The sequence below is a fragment of the Mustela nigripes genome, chromosome 2 (genome assembly GCF_022355385.1).
Source record: "Mustela nigripes isolate SB6536 chromosome 2, MUSNIG.SB6536, whole genome shotgun sequence".
Classification (NCBI taxonomy): domain Eukaryota; kingdom Metazoa; phylum Chordata; class Mammalia; order Carnivora; family Mustelidae; genus Mustela; species Mustela nigripes.
This window is the reverse complement of record NC_081558.1, coordinates 105,041,618-105,060,114: the sequence shown is the minus strand read 5'-3', so window position 1 is coordinate 105,060,114 and position 18,497 is coordinate 105,041,618. Positions and strand designations below refer to the sequence as shown.

The 18,497-nt window shown below is 38.0% G+C and overlaps 1 long non-coding RNA gene across 1 annotated transcript in view; it reads left to right on the top strand.

Annotated features, from left to right (window-relative positions):
- LOC132010036 (uncharacterized) overlaps positions 1–13,203 on the top strand; it is a 39,001-nt gene extending 25,798 nt beyond the window's left edge. The window contains exon 3 of the long non-coding RNA XR_009402131.1: positions 13,141–13,203. This is a non-coding gene — a long non-coding RNA (uncharacterized LOC132010036). The remainder of the gene's footprint in view (positions 1–13,140) is intronic.
- The last annotated feature ends 5,294 nt before the right edge of the window (positions 13,204–18,497 follow it).

Here is an 18,497-nt window from a genome sequence, read left to right as displayed (position 1 = left end):
CTATGTCTAAAACTACAATACACAGCACTAAAAAGGGAACCACCCTTTTTTTCAGGTAGGCTGAAAGTACAGGAGTATAAATATGGTATCTAAATTAAAAACTGTGATGGAAACAATAATATGAAATGGATACTGTTAAATATTACATTTCTAAAGTATAGAGACAAAAACAAGAATATTTTCTCTTGAACTCTAGCTTGGGCAGCATAGAGTTCAAGGGATATAATATCTTCCCTTATCAACTCTGTCGACAACATCCCAAAAGGCTAATATCCTTGATATAGAAAACATTCATGGAAAACAATGAAAAAGATGATAAAATCAAAAAAAGGTACAACCAAAGAACAGTTTACAGTTGTCTTAGCCTCTGGAAAGCAGAGGCTGGAATAGGATTTTTGTGCAAGCAATAGTGATTTATATGGAGGAGAGGGGGTGAACCCAGAAAACAGAAGTGAAGAGCTGAGCAGAATGAATGGGGAAGGAAGAAAAGCCAATACAATAGTATACAGTTGAGTTGGCCACCACCTTGGGTAACTGAGGCTCAATCTCACTGAGATATGCTTCAGAGTACAGAGAATGCAGATTCATCTGCTCAAGAATGTTGGGGTAAAGCATCTATTCACTATCTTCCATAGTCCATTGTTTGAAATTTGCTCCTGGGTTGCTAAATCCCCCACATTTCTGAGTGGACAGGCCTGTTTGCAAAGAGGAGTTCCACCAGTACTCCATTCTACAGTAAGAGGAGTTCTGGGGGCAGGGTGATGGTGGGCATTGAGTGCCACATGACAGTCACCTGCCTGCAACTGCCATGTCTAAAAGCAGAGTGAAGCTGAGAGGCACCTGGTATAATAAAAGTGTTTGCCTTCACTGCTAATCAAAGGGATGCAAATCACAACACTGAATCTCTTCTTTTGATAAATTTAAAGTGATTTTAAAAATATAGTAATTCTTAATGTTTTAAAGATGTAGTGATAAAGGAAGGTTTTCCCTCCCATTGCTTAATATAAATACATTCTATAAATTTCCAGGACCAAATTAATGTTATAGATTGTTATGGGCTGAATTTTGTCCCCCAAATTTCATATGTGCCTAGCCCCAGTACCTCAAAATGTGACTGTTGGACGTGAGTCTTTAAAGAGATGATTAATTTAAGAGGCAGTTAGGTTGGCCCTAATCTGATCTGACTGATGTCTTTATGAGAAGAGGAAATTTGGAGACACAGAAAGACACCAGGGATATGTGCGCACAGAGGGAAGAACATGTGAGGACACAGTGAGAAGGTGACTGTCTGCAAAGCAAGGAAACCTCAGAAGAAACCAAACATGCTGACACCTTAATCTCCAATTTCCAGCCCCCAGAATGTCTGTTGTTGAAGCCACCCAGTTTATGGGATTTCTTATGGCAGCCCCTGAGAATTAATACACAGATCATACATTTAAAAAATATCTTCACACACTGTTTTTTGGAGAGGATAGCAACTGCCCAGCACTTGGACCATGCTTGTTCTAAGCCAATTCTGAAAATCCTGTTCTTTGTTTTCCCAGCATCCCTTGCAAGTAGGGTTGACCACATGACCAGGTTCTGGCCAACGAGACCAAAAGAGAAATCTGCAATGGGGCTTCTGAGAAAACTTTTGCTTTTGTGATTAAAAAAGATAGGTGGAGATGGTACATGTACATCCCCACCCCTTCTCCTGTGCTTTAAATGCACAGTGATGTTGTACCTACGTTTGCAAAGCTCCAGCCTTACATCCTGCTAGTTTGGCAGCTCTGGTGCATCAAGGTGGGGCCTCTCTGCAAATGGTTTTGGGCTTGTGCCCTTGCAATCAGTCTCACTGGCCTCGCTTAGGTCACATGCAAGGATGTGTGAAGGATGAACTGCTCTGATGGATGGGATCTGAACCATGCTCTGACACCTGGAGTGTGGAGTTGATGTCAACCTTGTCCAAGTCACATGGATCAAAAGTGGCGGAGGGATACTTACCCCAAAGGAAATCAGTGTGCTGTACCTGAAGATGGAGGAATGGATGCTGATCTGACAAATTGACAACTGATATCCCCTCCACCTAACTCCTGCTTGTCCTTCAAGTATTAGCTAGACTAAAACTTTTCCTGTGCAGTTTTCTCAGCCATGCCCATGCCATCAATTCTAGACTCCTGTTCTTTTTTCCACTACCATCTGTACTTTATCACAGTCCTTTTAAGTTGTACTATAACCAACTGTTCACTTCTCCTCATTCCTCAGTAGACAACAAATGCCATTAAGACAGGGAACTTGATTCTTATTCACTATTGTGTCTTCAGTGTCCACTACAATGCTTAGCACATAAACATACTTGACAAATATTTCCTGGATGAATGAATAAATGAATGAAAATGTGCATTATAGAAGACAAACATAATTGAACATGTTTTCAAGCACATGAAACTGATGTGTACTGTAGGAGTAATAGGCACCTTGGTCTCCTCCTACCACAACTATACTCTTGTTAACTTCCCTCTTTTGATGGAGAAAGAGTTGATACATTGGTCAGAATCTAGAACATTTCATAAGGTTACATTTATCAATATTCCTTAAAGATCAGAAACTTGGTTGTTACACTCTATTTTTCTTTGGTGGATTTAAAGGGGCTGGCATCTTTGGCAGAGAGCTAACAGGTTTCTCTCCTTTTTTCATCCCCTAGAAATCTTTGCCTGAATAGTATGTAAGACAGAACTTACCTTACAGATCTCCCCCCCCAAAAAAAAAAATATAACTTGATCTTACAATTTAGAACAAAGGTAAAGAATTGGAAGTCCATTCTTTTTTTTTTTTTTTTTTAATTTAACTTATTTTTTTCAGGGTTCCAAGATTCATTGTTCAGGCACACCCAGTGCTCCAAGCAATACATGCCCTCTTTAATACCGACCACCAAGCTCACCCATCTCCCCACATCCTTCTTCTCCCCTCCAAAACCCTGTTTGTTACACAGAGTCCACAGTCTCTCATGGTTTGTCTCTACCTCCAATTTACCCCAATTCACTTTTCCTTTCCTTCTCCTAAAGTCCTCCATGTTATTCCTTATGTTCCTCAAGTAAGTGAAACCATATGGTAATTGACTTTCTCTTCTTGACTTATTTCACTCAGCATAATCTCCTCCAGTCCCATTCATGTTGATACAAAAGTTGGGTATTCATCCTTTCTGATGGCTGTGTAATATTCCATCATATATATGGATCATATTTTCTTCATCCTTTCATCTGTTGAAGGGCGTCTTGGCTCTTTCCACAGTTTGGCAATATGGCCATTGCTGCTATGCATGTTAGGGTACAGATGGCCCTTCTTTTCACTACATCTGTACCTTTTGGGTAAATTCCCAGTAGTGCAATTGCAGAATCATAGGGTAGTTCTGTTTTTAATTTTTTGATGAATCTCCACACTGTTTTCCAAAGTGGCTGCACCAACTTGCATTCCCACCAACAGTGTAAGGAGGTTTCCCTTTCTCCACATCCTCTCCAACACATGTTGTTTCCTGTCTTGTTAATTTTGGCCATTCTAACTAGTGAAGGTAGTATCTCAATGTGGTTTTGATTTGAATTTCCCTGATGTGATAGCTCCATTATTATCTCAAGTCAAGACCATGTCCTCCAGCACAACTTAGGAGAGGGCCTTGAACTGCAAGTCATTGAGCTCTCACATACCTGTTAGGAAAGCAATATTCTGTTTTTGATCTAAAAATGTTCTTTATATATACTTTTCTCTTTGGGCAATACTGCCAGTAGAAGTGATCATGAAAGAATGGCATTTGCACAGTTCTTTACTTGGGGCTGGAATGAGCATCACAAATACCTCCCTAACCTCACATGATTCCTAGGAGGTACCAGGTCACATGGCACTTTTTGTTGCCTCACACAGCCCTTCATACAGGATGAATAAGACTCTTCATTGAGCAGTAAATTCTAGATGAGTCTGGCCTAAAAAAAGGGATTGTCCAATTTATAAGGCACTGGTTTTCCTTAGTCTTATAAGTAAGTATACTGGGACAATCCCTTTTTTCTAAGAACTGTGACTCTACTCCCATTAAATACCAAAAACAATGTGGAGTCACTTAGCCTTCACAGAGATAACAGATAGGATTTCTATTTGAATATTTAATATTTGAACAAGGCTTTTGGTACACCATTAATGACTCTTGATGAGGCAAGTCATGTTAGAGACTTATGGCATTAAAATTTTGCAAGACCCTAATAACTATCAATTGATTAATTCAAAGAATTTTTACTGCCAATTTGCAATGTATCAGGCCTTTGTTAAAAAACTAACAAAATATGTTGCTGTAATATTGCAAAATGGGTAAGCCATGATCCCAATTCTAGAGGTGCTAATATTCAGGTAGAGGAGAAAGACACTTAACAAAAGAGTCAACCATATGATGTGACACTGGGAAACACGCTCAAATTTGCCTCTGCTGGACTGCCTTACCTTTAAAAATCCTGCAAATCCTTTAAGGCCAACTCAAATCCTTCCTTCAAGAATCCTTAAGTGCTCTGCTCAGCTAAAATAAATCTCTCTTTCATCTCTCTTCTCCTCCAGCTTATGTATTAACTAATATTTTTGTGTGTATTTCTTTCTTCCATCTGCTTTTATATTCTCAAAGAATAGAAGCTGTATCTTAGCCATCTTTGTATTCTCTAATTTGGCTAGGACAATCATTTTTTTATTACATTAATCAGATTAGTTCTCTGGAGTTTTCAGATACATGGTTCCTCTGTTACAGAACAGAAAGGATAACAGATACAACATACTTCTAATTAATATTCTCAATTTTGGTGAGAAATTATTTGCCTGGATTCTAAAGAGTATGGGAGGGGTTTAATTATAATATTATAGTAAGGATATCTTGTTTCCATTGAAAATAAGGAAAACATAAAGATTTTTAGATGTGATTTGTTGTCACTTGAAATTTAGAGCATGGATTATTCTGAAGCTGAGTTCAAGTCATCCTGTAATGTTAATAAACAGAATATTTTTACCAATTATTTATTATCAGCTGTGTCTGGGGAAGTTTGGATGGGGGTTACAGTATAGAAAAGCAGGAATGTCGGGGATAAGGAGTTGAGATCACAGGAAAGTGAAACTGGAGATAAAGGAGTGGGTGAGAGCAAGCAGAGAGACTTGAATGAGGAGAGAATGTAGCACTAGATCTAACATAGAACAGAGGCCATTGCAACTTCTCAATGAATGGACTAGCTGTCTGTGAGTATGGCCCTTTAATTTCACCTTTGTGGGCCTCAGTTTGTAGGGAGGTTTGGCTTGAGACAGTGCCATGAAGATTCTAAATCTAAATTAATAGCTTTTTGGGAAAACAAGCTATACAATGGATTCGAAGGAAGAAAGCTTGGGGACAGGAAGCCCAGTTGCAAGCAGCTGCTTTCGTTCCAGTGAGAGAAGGTGAAAGTAGAGACAAGGACAGAAGGAAGGAGAAGGGACAAGGAGCCTGAGTCCCAGACAACTGAAGCTGCTCCATTTGCCAAGAGGTCAGATGCCCTCTGGAAACCTTGTCATTTACCAATGACTCATCCTGTTTTGAGTTCTCCTTGACCTTCATCTTCCCTTGTTATCACTGAGTGCCGGTACAAAGCAGTGATTTAGCGCTCTCACCACATTTTAAGGCCTTGAAAACAAACATAAATGACAAAGATGCTTCCTCTTTGAAAAATTCTTTGTGATTTTAATTTTTCAAACACTCATGAACTATATCTGAAAGGGTTGGTGATTAAGTTAATTTAGTATTTTGTTTTTCCGTTATGCTCTTTTGGATGCTGAGCCTAGTTTGGCCGGGAGGGTGCCATTCAGAGTAGGTACTATGGTGGGAAAGATTCAGTATTTTGAAATAGTTTCCATGTAAGGACTGGAAAACATGTTCAAGTGTGCCCAAGCCAAAGGCTTTTTTTTTTTTTTTTCTGTTTGTTTTTTATTTAGTTTAATTTAATTTAATTTTATTTATTATGTTCAATTAGCCACTGCATAGTACATAATTAGTCCCTGATACAGTGTTCAATCATTCATTACTTAAGTATAATACCCAGTGTTCATCACAGCATGTGCCCTCCTTAATACCCATCACCTGTTACCCCACCATCCCCCCTCCTCTCCTCTGAAACCCCCAGAATGTTTCTTGGGGTCCATAGTCTCTCATGGTTCATTTCCCTCCCTGATTTCTCCCCTTTGGATTTCCTCCCTTCCCCTGTGGTCCTCTGTGCTATTGCTTTTGTTCCACATATGAGTGAAACCATACGATAGTTGTCTTTCTCTGCTTGACTTACTTCACTTAACATAATTCCCTTCAGTTTCATCCATGTCAATGCAAGTAGTGGGTATCCATCATTTCTGATGGCTGAATAATATTCCATAGTAACTTTTTAGCTTGTACTTTTTCACAGGCCAAAGCAGAAAAGCAATCTTGGGATAAAAAATTGTACCTGAAAAACTGGCTCTTACCTTCTAATGAGAGAGAGAGAGCAATGCAGACTGAAATTTTCTTACCATGTTTTGTAAATTTCACATTTCAGTACCAAATGGCATTAACTTGCCAGAAATGTCTGAACTGAAGTTCATTTGAGGTAACAATCTTGGATTTATTTCACTTTAGTCCATTCCTTTGTTTTCAGAAAACAAAAAATATTAAAATACATAGAAAAAAAAAACACCCCAGAATATTCAAGACAATAAAAAACAAGCAGCTGCATTCAATTTTGGAATTAGGATCTTAAAAAGACTAGCTGGTAAATTCTCATTGCTTTTCTAATATAACATGTTAAAAAATAGAGCTAAAATGATTTTCAAATAATTATTCTTCCACTATCCACAGTTCACTGAAAAGATGCTGGAAACCTAATATTTCCCTGGTAGCCAAAGGTGAAATGATAATATTCAGTAAAATGTGATCCTGAGAAGTATTGAAAGAGAAGATACTGGTTTTGCCATTGAAAATTTTCTCTCTGGCATCAATATAATTTCCTCCTAGCAAATATCCTTTGTCTGGCTTGATGGAACATCATTCTGCCATTTTCCATGAGTTCCCAGGAAGTCAGCTGAAGCACACAAATTGTATTATGACAGAATTGTGTTACTTATACAAGGTAAAAATTGGGCAAATTGTAGACTTGGGCATTTTAAGATTTCACAATCCATTACTAATTCATCGTTATTTCTTCTCCATTTCGAAGCTAGTACTTTTCCTTCCATTGAGATCCAGGCTTAGTTTGTATCAAAATTGTCCAAAAATTCATGGGAATTTGCTCTCCTGGGATCAGCTCTTAAAAGTCTTCTAGTGTATAACTTTTTCAGTGATAAACAGTCCCAGGCCCTGTTTCCTTTGGCTTTTGTACAGTTTTTACCTCTTTGGAATCTACCATTTCTTTAGAAATGAATAAGCTTTCTTAAAATTCTCTTGCTAATTCTTCTAATCCCCCACATTGAATACATTTTCCCTAAAAGGACCAACTATTTGATTTCATCCTGGTAACCTATTATCTTCTTTAGAAGCCAAAGAAACATAAATTTTAGCATTTTAAATTTCAGTTATTACAGTCCAGAGGACTCTGGTGACCTTTCCTCCTACAACTCAATTTGATCACACTTTACATTGTATAGCCTGTCTTGAAGCCCGCAAGCCATCCAGTCCACTCAACTAATTCCAGGTTCAATGTAGGTTAAAAAGTGTCAGTTCAAGTTTCTACTCTGCCTTCCTCCTTCAGAGATGGCATTGGGATTGCAGGACAAGTTTATGGCAGGGATTGATGAAGGTGAGCTTGTGGTCCCTGACAGCATCCCCATGGTGTCTGCTACTAATGTAACACATGATGAGTCCTCTTCCCTTGGATCCTCCATGATGACCGCTCTGGCAAGGGGAGGATGTGGTTTCCTTCCTCCACTCTGTGCTGTGTCCATACTTAAAAGCTTTCAGCTCCTCAATTCCCAGCCAGAGGCTGATGCACCACACTCTTTCCAGTGTAAGTATCTTCATTTCTTTCTTTTCTTTTCTTTTCCCTTTCTTTCTTCCTTTCTTTCTTTTCTTTCTTTCAACTTTTTTTTTTATTAATATTTTATTTATTTATTTGACAGAGAGGGAGAGAGCACAAGTAGGAGGAGCAGGACAGGAAGAAGCAGACTCTCTGCTGAGCAGGGAAGCCCAATGTCCGGCTCCATCCTAGGACCTTGGGATCATGTCCTGAGCTGAAGGCAGATTCTTAACCCACTAAGCCACCCAGGTGCCCCCTTCACTTTTTTAAGGAAATTTTTGTCAGGTAATGGCTCTCACCTTCGATAAATTTCCGTATTCCATGTATGGATATGAAATTTTGGATCTCTTTCTCATCGTTTGTGAGATTACAGGAAAATATAAGGAGCTGTCCTCAGTATCTGCTCTCTGTATTCATTTCTGTCATCTAACTACACCCTCCAATGGCCAGGTGGTGAGGGGACTGTTGCCAGAAAGGAAATTGTTCTCAAAAACCTTCAACTAGAAGATGTTTCTGGTATTCCCCAAATTTCAAGAGAGTTTGTTCCTCTGTTACTTGCCCACTATTTAAAATTCTTTTTAAGCACCTAAACACTCTTCTCAACTCTCTGCTACCATAGTTATGTTTTTGTTTTTTGTTTTATGTTTTGTTTTGTTTTTTGGTTTTTTTTTGTTTTGTTTGTTTGTTTGTTTGTTTATTAATAAAGAAGGTGAGGACAAGTGAGAGGAAACAGAAAATAGTTTAGCTGGATGATAACTACCTTAAAATTCTCCACCTTACACCTAAATTCTGGACTGTTTGCCAAAAACTCCACCCTCCCAAATTTGATGTCTTTGTTCATTGTTCTTGACAGCTTCTTTCTCATTCATCATAGGCATGCTGATGCTTCCAGGTACAAAGGAGAGGGGTCAAAGAGGAGAAATGCATGCTAATTAGTATAATCAGAATGCATACTCTGGCCCCTGCTGAGGTTTATGATGGAACCAAGTAAGATTATTGGTTGAGGTGCTGGTGATAACAATGGAGTACCACAGGATACAGCTAAATGTCTAAGAGGGTAAATGCTTCCCGGCAGATGATGAGTTTTAGCTGCCCTTGGGCTTAATTAGGAGAAAATAAGTGGTGTTTTCTGGAGCCAAATTATGTCTCAGACTTTTGTTGTTGTTGTTGTTGATTTTTTTTATTGTGTTGTTAGTCACCATACAGTAGTACATCATTAGTTTTTGATGTAGTGTTCCATGATTCATTGTTTGCATATAACACCCAGTGCTCCATACAATCTACCCTCCTTGATGCTCATCACCAGGCTCACACCCTCCCTTCTAAAACTCTCCATTTGTTTCCCAGAGCCCATGGTCTCTCACAGATCCTCTCCCTTTCCGGTTTTTTCCCCTTCATTTTTCCCTTCTCCAGTCTTATCCATGTTGATGCAAAATCTGGGTATTCATCCTTTCAGATGGTTGAGTAATATTCGATTGTATACATGGACCACATCTTTATCCATTAGTCTGTTGAAGGGCATCTTGGCTCTTTCAACATTTTGAAATTCAGATCAAAACCACATTGAGATACCACCTTATATCAGTTTTCTTGCCAGGACAAGGCAAGAAACAACAAATTGGGGGAAATTGTGGAGAAAGAGGGACCCTCTTACATTGTTGGTGAGAATACAAATTGGTGTAGCCACCTTGGAAAACAGTGTGGAGGTTCCTCAAATAATTAAAAATAGAGCTACCCTATGACCCAACAATTGAACTACTGGGTATTTACCCCAAAGATACAGATGTAATGAAAAGAAGGGCCATATGCACCCCAGTGTTCATAGCAGCAGTGTCTCAAACTTTAAAATATCAATCCAGTGGAAGCTGTTAATCAGAGAAGTAGGATATCATTTTTCATAGAACCCCAGAGCAGACTCTACCTACATAATAGCAGAAAGACTGTTTGCATGAGAGAATATCATAAATCCACTAGGTACTAATAGCATTGGAAAACTCCTTTCAGAAGAGAGATTTTGCACACAAAGAGCCCCGAGGGAAGAAATGGAAATGGAAGCATCCATCAAGTAAGGAAAAGGTGTTTAGAAAATCGCTTTTCTGACTTCATCTATCATACTATCAGAGACTGCTGTGTTAATCCATTTACCACCACAGAGTATGAACCCAAAGACAGAATGCAGAAATACTCCTTGGGGAGAGCTTTCAACAAAACTTCTGCAGAGGCTAATGTGGACAATAGGGATTTTATTCCAGCCACTGTAAATCCTGTTGGTTTGCTGCTGTGGTTTTTGAGGAGAGTCCATGGGGTTAGAAGCAGCTGAACCTGGGAACAATCCCATTGTGAGCTGTACCTTGTCAGTGAATTGGTGAGAATGAAAATGTCCTGTATGTGCCAGGTGCTCTGGAAGAAAGTCAACATGTATTTTCTGGATAACTTTGATTTTTCTACATTTAATAAATCTACTGATTATGTATATAATATACTTTTGGGACATTATTTGTGTTCATTTTAAATGTAAAAATAATCGGCTCGGGTTTGCTTTCAGGAGCTTTTGTTCCTTGAGCGCTTTCCGTAGAGTTCCAGAGGACGGGAATACAAATGGCGGCCTCCTGGTCTCCGGCCCGGAGGAGCCGAGATAAATGTAAAAATAAATCCTATTTTCTATTAAAAAAGGGGGGGTACAATGGGAATTGTCCCCTATTCAGGGAGTACTGACTTCAACTTACACACTAACAAAACAGGTGGTTTTTCAAATGTGAATTCTTTGGCCTAGAGAACATCTTTTTTTCTTCTTTAATAATACAAATTCTGAATCATGAATATATGCTGTAGCTCCATCCCTGCCCTTTCCCTGGTGTATGAGCTTGCTATTATCCAAGGGTTAAAAACCAAATAAGGCCTTACTTCTCTGAATGTTACTGTGATATATTGGTTTTCCATGTATAAAGAAAGGGTGTTAATTAGAAATGCTGCAATGATTATGGAAAAAAATCTTCACAATATTACTTTCTTAGCTTTTATAATTGCCCAAAGGAAGAAAGCAAATGCCAAGTGCTCACAGGGCTATTAAATGTTACCAATTTCAATATTAATAACTTAATAATGAAAATAATTCCTTTTGTTTTTACAGTGCTTTTCTCTTTTTATGGTGCTTTCATACCTTTTATCACATTTGACTAATTTTTATGAACATTCTGAAAGTTAAACACTCCCTTACTTGATTGACTAATAGTTCATTCCAGTGATTGAATAAATCTTGGTTTTTGTGAAGAAATATATGAAATTACAAGATGGGAACAGTTTTTTTTGGCCCAGTATGCTTTGGTGGTTTCAGTGGAGCCTTAGTGGTATGTGACACAGTATGAGAGAAAGAAGCCTTGCCTTGTGAAATAAACATGAGTTGTAAAGGCAGCTTAAGAGAGCAACCTGCCTGGCCATTGTTGCATTATTAGGAGCGATCACTCCCTCTAGGGAATGATGTAGGCCAGTCATTCTTTTAATTTTGAGTGTAGATGACCAGAAAGGAGATTTAGCTTTAAGTCTCTTTAATAAATGCATACACTACTAAAATTCACTTGTAATAATGATCACAGCATGATCATAGCATGATGTTAGTGTTTTCAATCTTTTGAGTAGAACCTTTTTTCAATATAAAATATTACACAAATATGATATTTGCATTTTTATTATTTGATGGCTGGGAAAAGGGCCACAAATTTTCATTAATTCAGCAATACATACCTTCATAAAAATTTCCCTTGAAATCATCACACCATCACTCACATATATTTCAAGTAAAAGCAACCTGTGTCTACGGCTATGCTTGGTTAGTGTGCTAATTCTTATTAGAATTCCAAAACCCTCAGAAATCCTCAACTCATCAGCTCAGAGCCTCTATCATCCAACATCAAATTTATGTCTACAAATTGATTCATGAGTTTATTAACATATTCTTTTCACAATTTTAAAGTATTTCTATAGACATTGCATGGTACTGGATGTTATGGAGCATTGAAATTACAGATTTAATAAATGGAGAAATAATCCATAAACAAGAAGATAGAAAAAAATATTCAAAGTGCTTCTCAGACAGAAAAACTACTAGAAGGTCTAAGAATGAGAATGAATGAAATGGAAGAGAATGAATAACTTGACATATGTCTATCTGATGTTGTAAAAGAAACACAGAACAGCAGCAGGAGAGAGTCCATATGTGATGAGTTAGTGTCCAAAAACATTGCAAATGTATTAAAAAAAAAGTCTTTATTTCCAGAAAATGGAAAATGCTGAAGAGTATAAATAAGGTAAAAAAGAAATCTACAAATAGATGTCGTATCACAGAAGACAAAGACAAAAAGAGGGAAGGCAGATTATCCATATGGAGAGGAAAGACAGATTTTCTAGAGGAATTATTATTAAAGTGAGAGAGCAGCTATATATAAAAGATGAAATAATATCGTCAAGGTATTGAGAGAAAATAACTATGAATCCAGAATTACATACTTCATAAGAGTATCTTCTAATAATAAGGGTAGAATTAAATACTTTTAGGAAAAAAACTGAGAGAATGTGCCAATAACCAACTCTTACAGAAGACATTCATAAAGATTGAAACTTTGAGGTACAAGAAGGAGTAACAAGACGTAGACAAATATATGAGTAAATCTAGGCAAAAACTAATAGTATAAAATAATAGCAATAATGTCTAATTTATAAAATTAAATAAATAAGGTGGAACCAAAATTCTGTACAGTAAGAGCATGTAAACTGAGAACAGCTTATCAGAGTTAGTCATCTGAAGGCTTTGCATTGTTTATGAAGAAGGAAAAAATGATGATTTACTTGAACCTTTGCACATTAAAGTTTTTAGAGCGAGGACTAACAGAATAAAATTGTATCTAAAAGGAGAAATGAAATGAAAGAAAATAAAAAAGCAGATCCCAAAGACTTTGTATTAAATGTGTAACAAATTATCCTAAAACTTAGCACCTTAAAACAATAATCATGTACGGTTACTCATGAGCCCATGTACTGCTCATTAGGCAGTTCTGCTAATCTGGGCTAGTGGAATCATCTATGCTATGTCATCGGGTGCTTGGCCTCTGGGAGCTGGCTAATTTGAACTGGATTTATGCAGGAAAACTCATCACGGCTTCACGTGGACTCTCATCCTCCAGTGGACTACTTGTTCTTGTTCACGGGACAACTGGACAAGTTCTGATTAGATGAACGAAAGCCCTAGGCCAGAGGTAGGCAAACTTTTTCTGAAAAGACCCACACAGTAAATATTTTGGGCTTTGCAGGCCACACCACTCAAGAGTTGTGACTGCTGGACTCTGCTATTTTGCCAAGAGGCATCCGTAGACAATTTGTAAATGGATGAATGTGACTTTGTTACAATAAATCTTTATTTACAAAAATAAGATGCCAGATTTGGCCAGTCCCTGTAGTTTGCAGACTCCCAATCTAGACTTAGAACTGGCCTTAGCTTCTCTTTCACCTCTTGATAGAAGGAAATACAGTCTTATTGCCAAAGGGATTTGCTTACAAGGAGAGAAATAATTGCATCCCATTTTTAACAACAGCAACAGTGAAATCCACCATAATGCCAATAAATCAGAAAGAAATCTAGAAAAGGGGGGGGGGAGTCCCCAGAAAAAGTAAAATAAGACAACATAAGGCAGTATAAATAAATTCAAACATATCATTATTCACAAATTCACAATAAATGTGAAGGGAATCATCTCTCATTTTAAAGCTATAAAGCCAAAATTGCTAGAACTGCAAAGAGAAATTTTAAAATTCATCATCACTGCGGGAGATTTTAGCTCATTTCTCTCAGTAATTGATTACGAAAATGACATTATGGAGTGCAGCTGAAAACATGCACGCTGCATAGCTCTGCGGTTCTAGTCCCAGATATACATTCTGAAGTTATTCTTATATGTGTTCCCCAAGACTCATGTCCAAGGTGGCTCACAGAAGCAGCATATGTAATGCAAAATGCTGGCAACAACCAAAATATCAGTCAAAAGGAGAATGAACGAAGAAAATAGGCAGGAGGCCTGTGCTAGAATCCTTCACTCAGGGAAGATCCATGAACTCCGCTGCACAGATGAGTTTCAGAAACTGAGCGTGGAGTGTCCAAAGCACATTGCAGAAGAGCACCCACAGTGTGATGCCATTGCCTGGTGTTTAGAACATGCCAAGCTAAACAACACACTTTCAGTAATGAATACATACCAAGACTATTTAGATGGTGCCCACCTTTGTAGGTTAGGGATGGGAATGGGATGTGGTAGGGCATACGGAAGGTTCCAAATACGTCTTAAGGAGAGTGTTCATATTACATTATCTCTTTCCAGTATAAGCCAAGGATGTTCTGTGTTTCCTCTCCTCTCCTCCATTATTTCATTTGCATAATATAGACTCTGTGAGTCTGAACTCATCTTAGTCAAGAAGAGAGAGAAAGAGGTTATGTGGCCTTTGACAGATGAGACTATGGGTTCTCATATATAAGAAGCTCCCTTTCACCTTGTAATTACATTATCCGGAAAGTGGGAATTATATCTCATTCTGCTAAGAGAAAAACTTTAAATACCATTTTTCAGATCTCATTATAAATTATATTTATGCTCAGTAAAATATAATTTGATTTTTATACTTTATTGCTTCTGGTCTTCATACTTGATTTTAATAAATGTGCATTTATGAATTTTTGTATGACTTAATTTAGACACTTCAAGCTAAAGTCTACCAACCATGTATGATTGTTTAATCTACTAGTTAAAGTGTGTTATCGTAAAATTTATCCTGATGTGGGTATTTTCCCTAACCTGATGCCATTAAACTGGGTGGTCCACCGATGAACCTTGACTCCTTTAGTAAGTAAAGTTGAGTCACGGGCCCTCCAGCCTTCCTCCTATTATTTGTTTGGAATCCTCTTGCTCACTCATTCACTCTTGTTTGGGTGGGGTCGGGGGAGAGAAGGAATATTTTCCAATCTCAACCAAGTCTTCCCTGCAGAGGTGATGTGTGGGGGAAGAGTCAGAGGCACAGGGAGCCACTGTGCTGACAGATGATTGAGTTCACTCCTTCCCTTGCTTTGTCTGTAGTACCCACACAAATCTGAATCTTGTGGCCTGGACTGTTGTCCTGATTCATGCCTTCCTGTGGGACTTGATGGCAGAGGTTGAATTTCCTTGGCTTGCTGCTCAGAGATCTCTAGCCCAAGGCTTTCACCTGCTTCCCACTCTCCCTATCAGTGATACTCAGGCACCATCCTGCCTGACATGGATCCATCAGCCTGTCAGAGCTCCTGTGACCCCCTGCAAGTGGGGTTTATGTAGTCTTGATGCTAAATCTTCATTCATTTGTTCACACAATTTAAATTATCACTGATGGTCAGGAATGGTGTTTGTAGAGCAAGACTGTTTGGGTTCCAATCCCAGTTCGACTACCACTTATAGCTGTATGACCCAGGACAGGTTTCCATGTCTTTGTTCTTTGGCTTCTTCTCTATAACATGGATATGATAAAGCACCCATTTCATAGGTTTATTTGAGAGGATTAAACTAGTAAAAATATTGTAAAGCATTTAGGTCTTGCCCAGAACATAGAAAACATTCAGTTAATGTTCACAATTCTTACTGTTAAGTTTTAAGGAAAATTCTTAATATGAAGGGGATTTTATGTCTAGAGACCAAGTACAAATTGGGGAGTTTTAACATTAATGCTGGAAGAGCAGTTCTCAGGCTTCTGGTCTCAGGATCCTTCACACTGTTTTTCGTTTTCGTTTTTGTTTTAAATTATGTTACGTTAGTCATCATACAGTACATCATTAGTTTTTGATGTAGTGTTCCATGGTTCATTATTTGAGTATAATACTCAGAGCTCCATGCAATGCATGCCCTCCTTAATACCATCATTAAGAGAATGAGGAATCCTTCACACTCTTAAAAAAATTATGGAGGATTCCATATGGAATTCATATGGAATTGGAGGAATCCATATGGCACCTCCATTACGGAGGTTCCAAGTAACTTTTGTTTTTGTGAGTTTTATCTATTGATATTTACCATTAAAAATCAATACTGAGCAATTTTAAAAATAGCTACTAATTTCTTGAAAATAATATTAATAGCTCCTTTTTGTATAAATATAAAAACACATTATGAAAAAGAACTGTTTTACAAAAACCAAAATAATTTAATGGCAAAAGGGGCATTGGTTTCCATGTTTTTAAATGTCTTTAACATCTGGCTCAATAGAAGACAGCTGGATTCTTATATCGGCTTTGGATTCAATCTGTTGCCATATCATATGTCCTGTGGAAAACACTGTAGACTTGTGAAAGAATTAGTATAAAAAAGAACATTAGCATTATTATGAAAAGAGTTTTGGCCTGGGGAACCCCCTGAAAGCATGTCAGGGAATTCTGGGGTCTGGAAACCATACTTTGGAAACCATAGTGCTAGAACATGTAAGAATGGGGGAAAAACAAAACAAAACAAAAAAACAAGAGGCTTAAGAGTTGGGCAGACTGCTTTAATTCCGGGTTTTCCTGCTTTGCAGCCATGAGAACTGTGTTTACTGGAGCCTCCACCTGGCACATTCTATCCCTGCATCTTTGTATGGAGGATCCCTTCTCATTCTGTCTTTAGCTTAAATATCACCTCCTCAGAGAGATGATCCCTCACAGGCAGAGAGCCCTGCTTATTTCATAGCATAGCATTCTGTTGTTTCCTTTTTAGTACTTATCACAAACTGTAATCACATGTATTTGTTTGCTAGTTTATTGGCTGCCTATCCCAACAGTAGATAAGCTCCCTGAGGTCAGGCCCCTGTCTGTTCTGCTCATCATTCTAAGAGACATCTGACCCCTCTCTTTCTTCCATATCTCATATTCAATCCATCAGCAAATCCTATTGACTTCACCATCAAACTGAATCCGGAATCAGGTCATTTCTTACCTCCCCCATCCCTCTACTCTGTCCAAGTCCATGACCTTCACAGTCATATCTGTTAAATAGCCTTCTGAATGAACCCCCCCCCCCACACACACACCCTTTTCCTTGCTGCTCACTGTCTTATCAGCACAGCCAGAACGATCCTTTCAAAACCTAAGTAAAAAAGAAATCAGGGCTCTGCTTAAAGCTTCAGCTATACTTAGTGTCAGATCCAAAATCTGACCCATGCTCTGTAGGGCCCAATCTGATCTATTTCTTACTTCTTTCCTTATGTTAGTCCTAACAATCACATTGCCGTTCTTCAAACACATTAAGCATAATTGGAAAACCCTATTCCTCTAGAAGACTAATTGCCTCACTTCCTCTCAGTTCTAATTAATCTCAGTCATCTTATTAGAAAGACCTTCCATGACTAGTCTTCATAAGATAGCCACCGCTGCTCCCTGCCGGTAACTGAGATTATTCTATATACATCTTCACTTGTTTTAGCTTCCTCTTTAGAGTCAATTAACATCCTATATGTTATAGATGCATTTGTTTGAACCTTTCCTCTCTCAATAAAATGTAATATCACTGAGCACAGGAATTTTATCTTTCTTCCTCATGACTCTATTTTCTATGCCAAGAACAGTGCCTGATACTGAACAGGCCATCACATTTTTGTTGCTATGTGAATGACTGAAAAAGAGGTCTCTTGAATTCTATGAAACCCAGTTTCTTCTTCTATGCAATAAGGGAAGGTCAAAGGTGTCTTACAGTTTTGTTGTAGAATCAGAAGGACAGAGAAGTCATTTCCCTCACTTCCAGGTGTGGGTTAGAGGGTCTTCCTAAGTTCTCCCTGAGCACTCTGAGGTTATGTTTATGGTGACATTTGTTACAAAGAACTTGCTTGCTTTTCTCTGAGGACTGTCATAACCCCAGTAGCAAACCCAGTGCTCAACTAGGGTTTGATAAATAAATTTATGAATGAACAAATAAATAACATTGAAAGCAAGGTTTGGAAAAGTAGTACATGGTTCTATGCATCTGTAAGCTGTTGTATGAAGAAAGAGGGCTAGTCTCCTTTTTCAAATCAGACACAAACTGGAGAAAGTAGAAAATAAACAGAGAGCATAAATGATAGCAACAGTCATATTTCAACTGGTGGAGATGGAGTAGAAAAAAAATAGAACAAAAAATGCATATTAACTCCAAACTATTTCTTGTCCCAGTTATGTAGCTGACCTATAGCAATCATCACTACACTATGGGTAGCAATTGCTCCTTTTAGGAGGAAATTATATTCTTTTTAGTTTTTACTTGTTATAAGTTTTTTTAGTTTTTTAGTTTTTACTTTTAGTTTTCACTTGTTATAAATTTTTAGCAGATTAAAGCCCACAGCATCATGTCTTGCTCTCATCTGTATGTATTCTTTCTTAAAGAACTGAACAGGCTTAGTAAACTCCCCCCTCCAACCTAGGCAAGTTGGCTCTGTGAACACACATCAGTAAGAAAACTCTGGATGTATCTAGTATAATCTACCTTG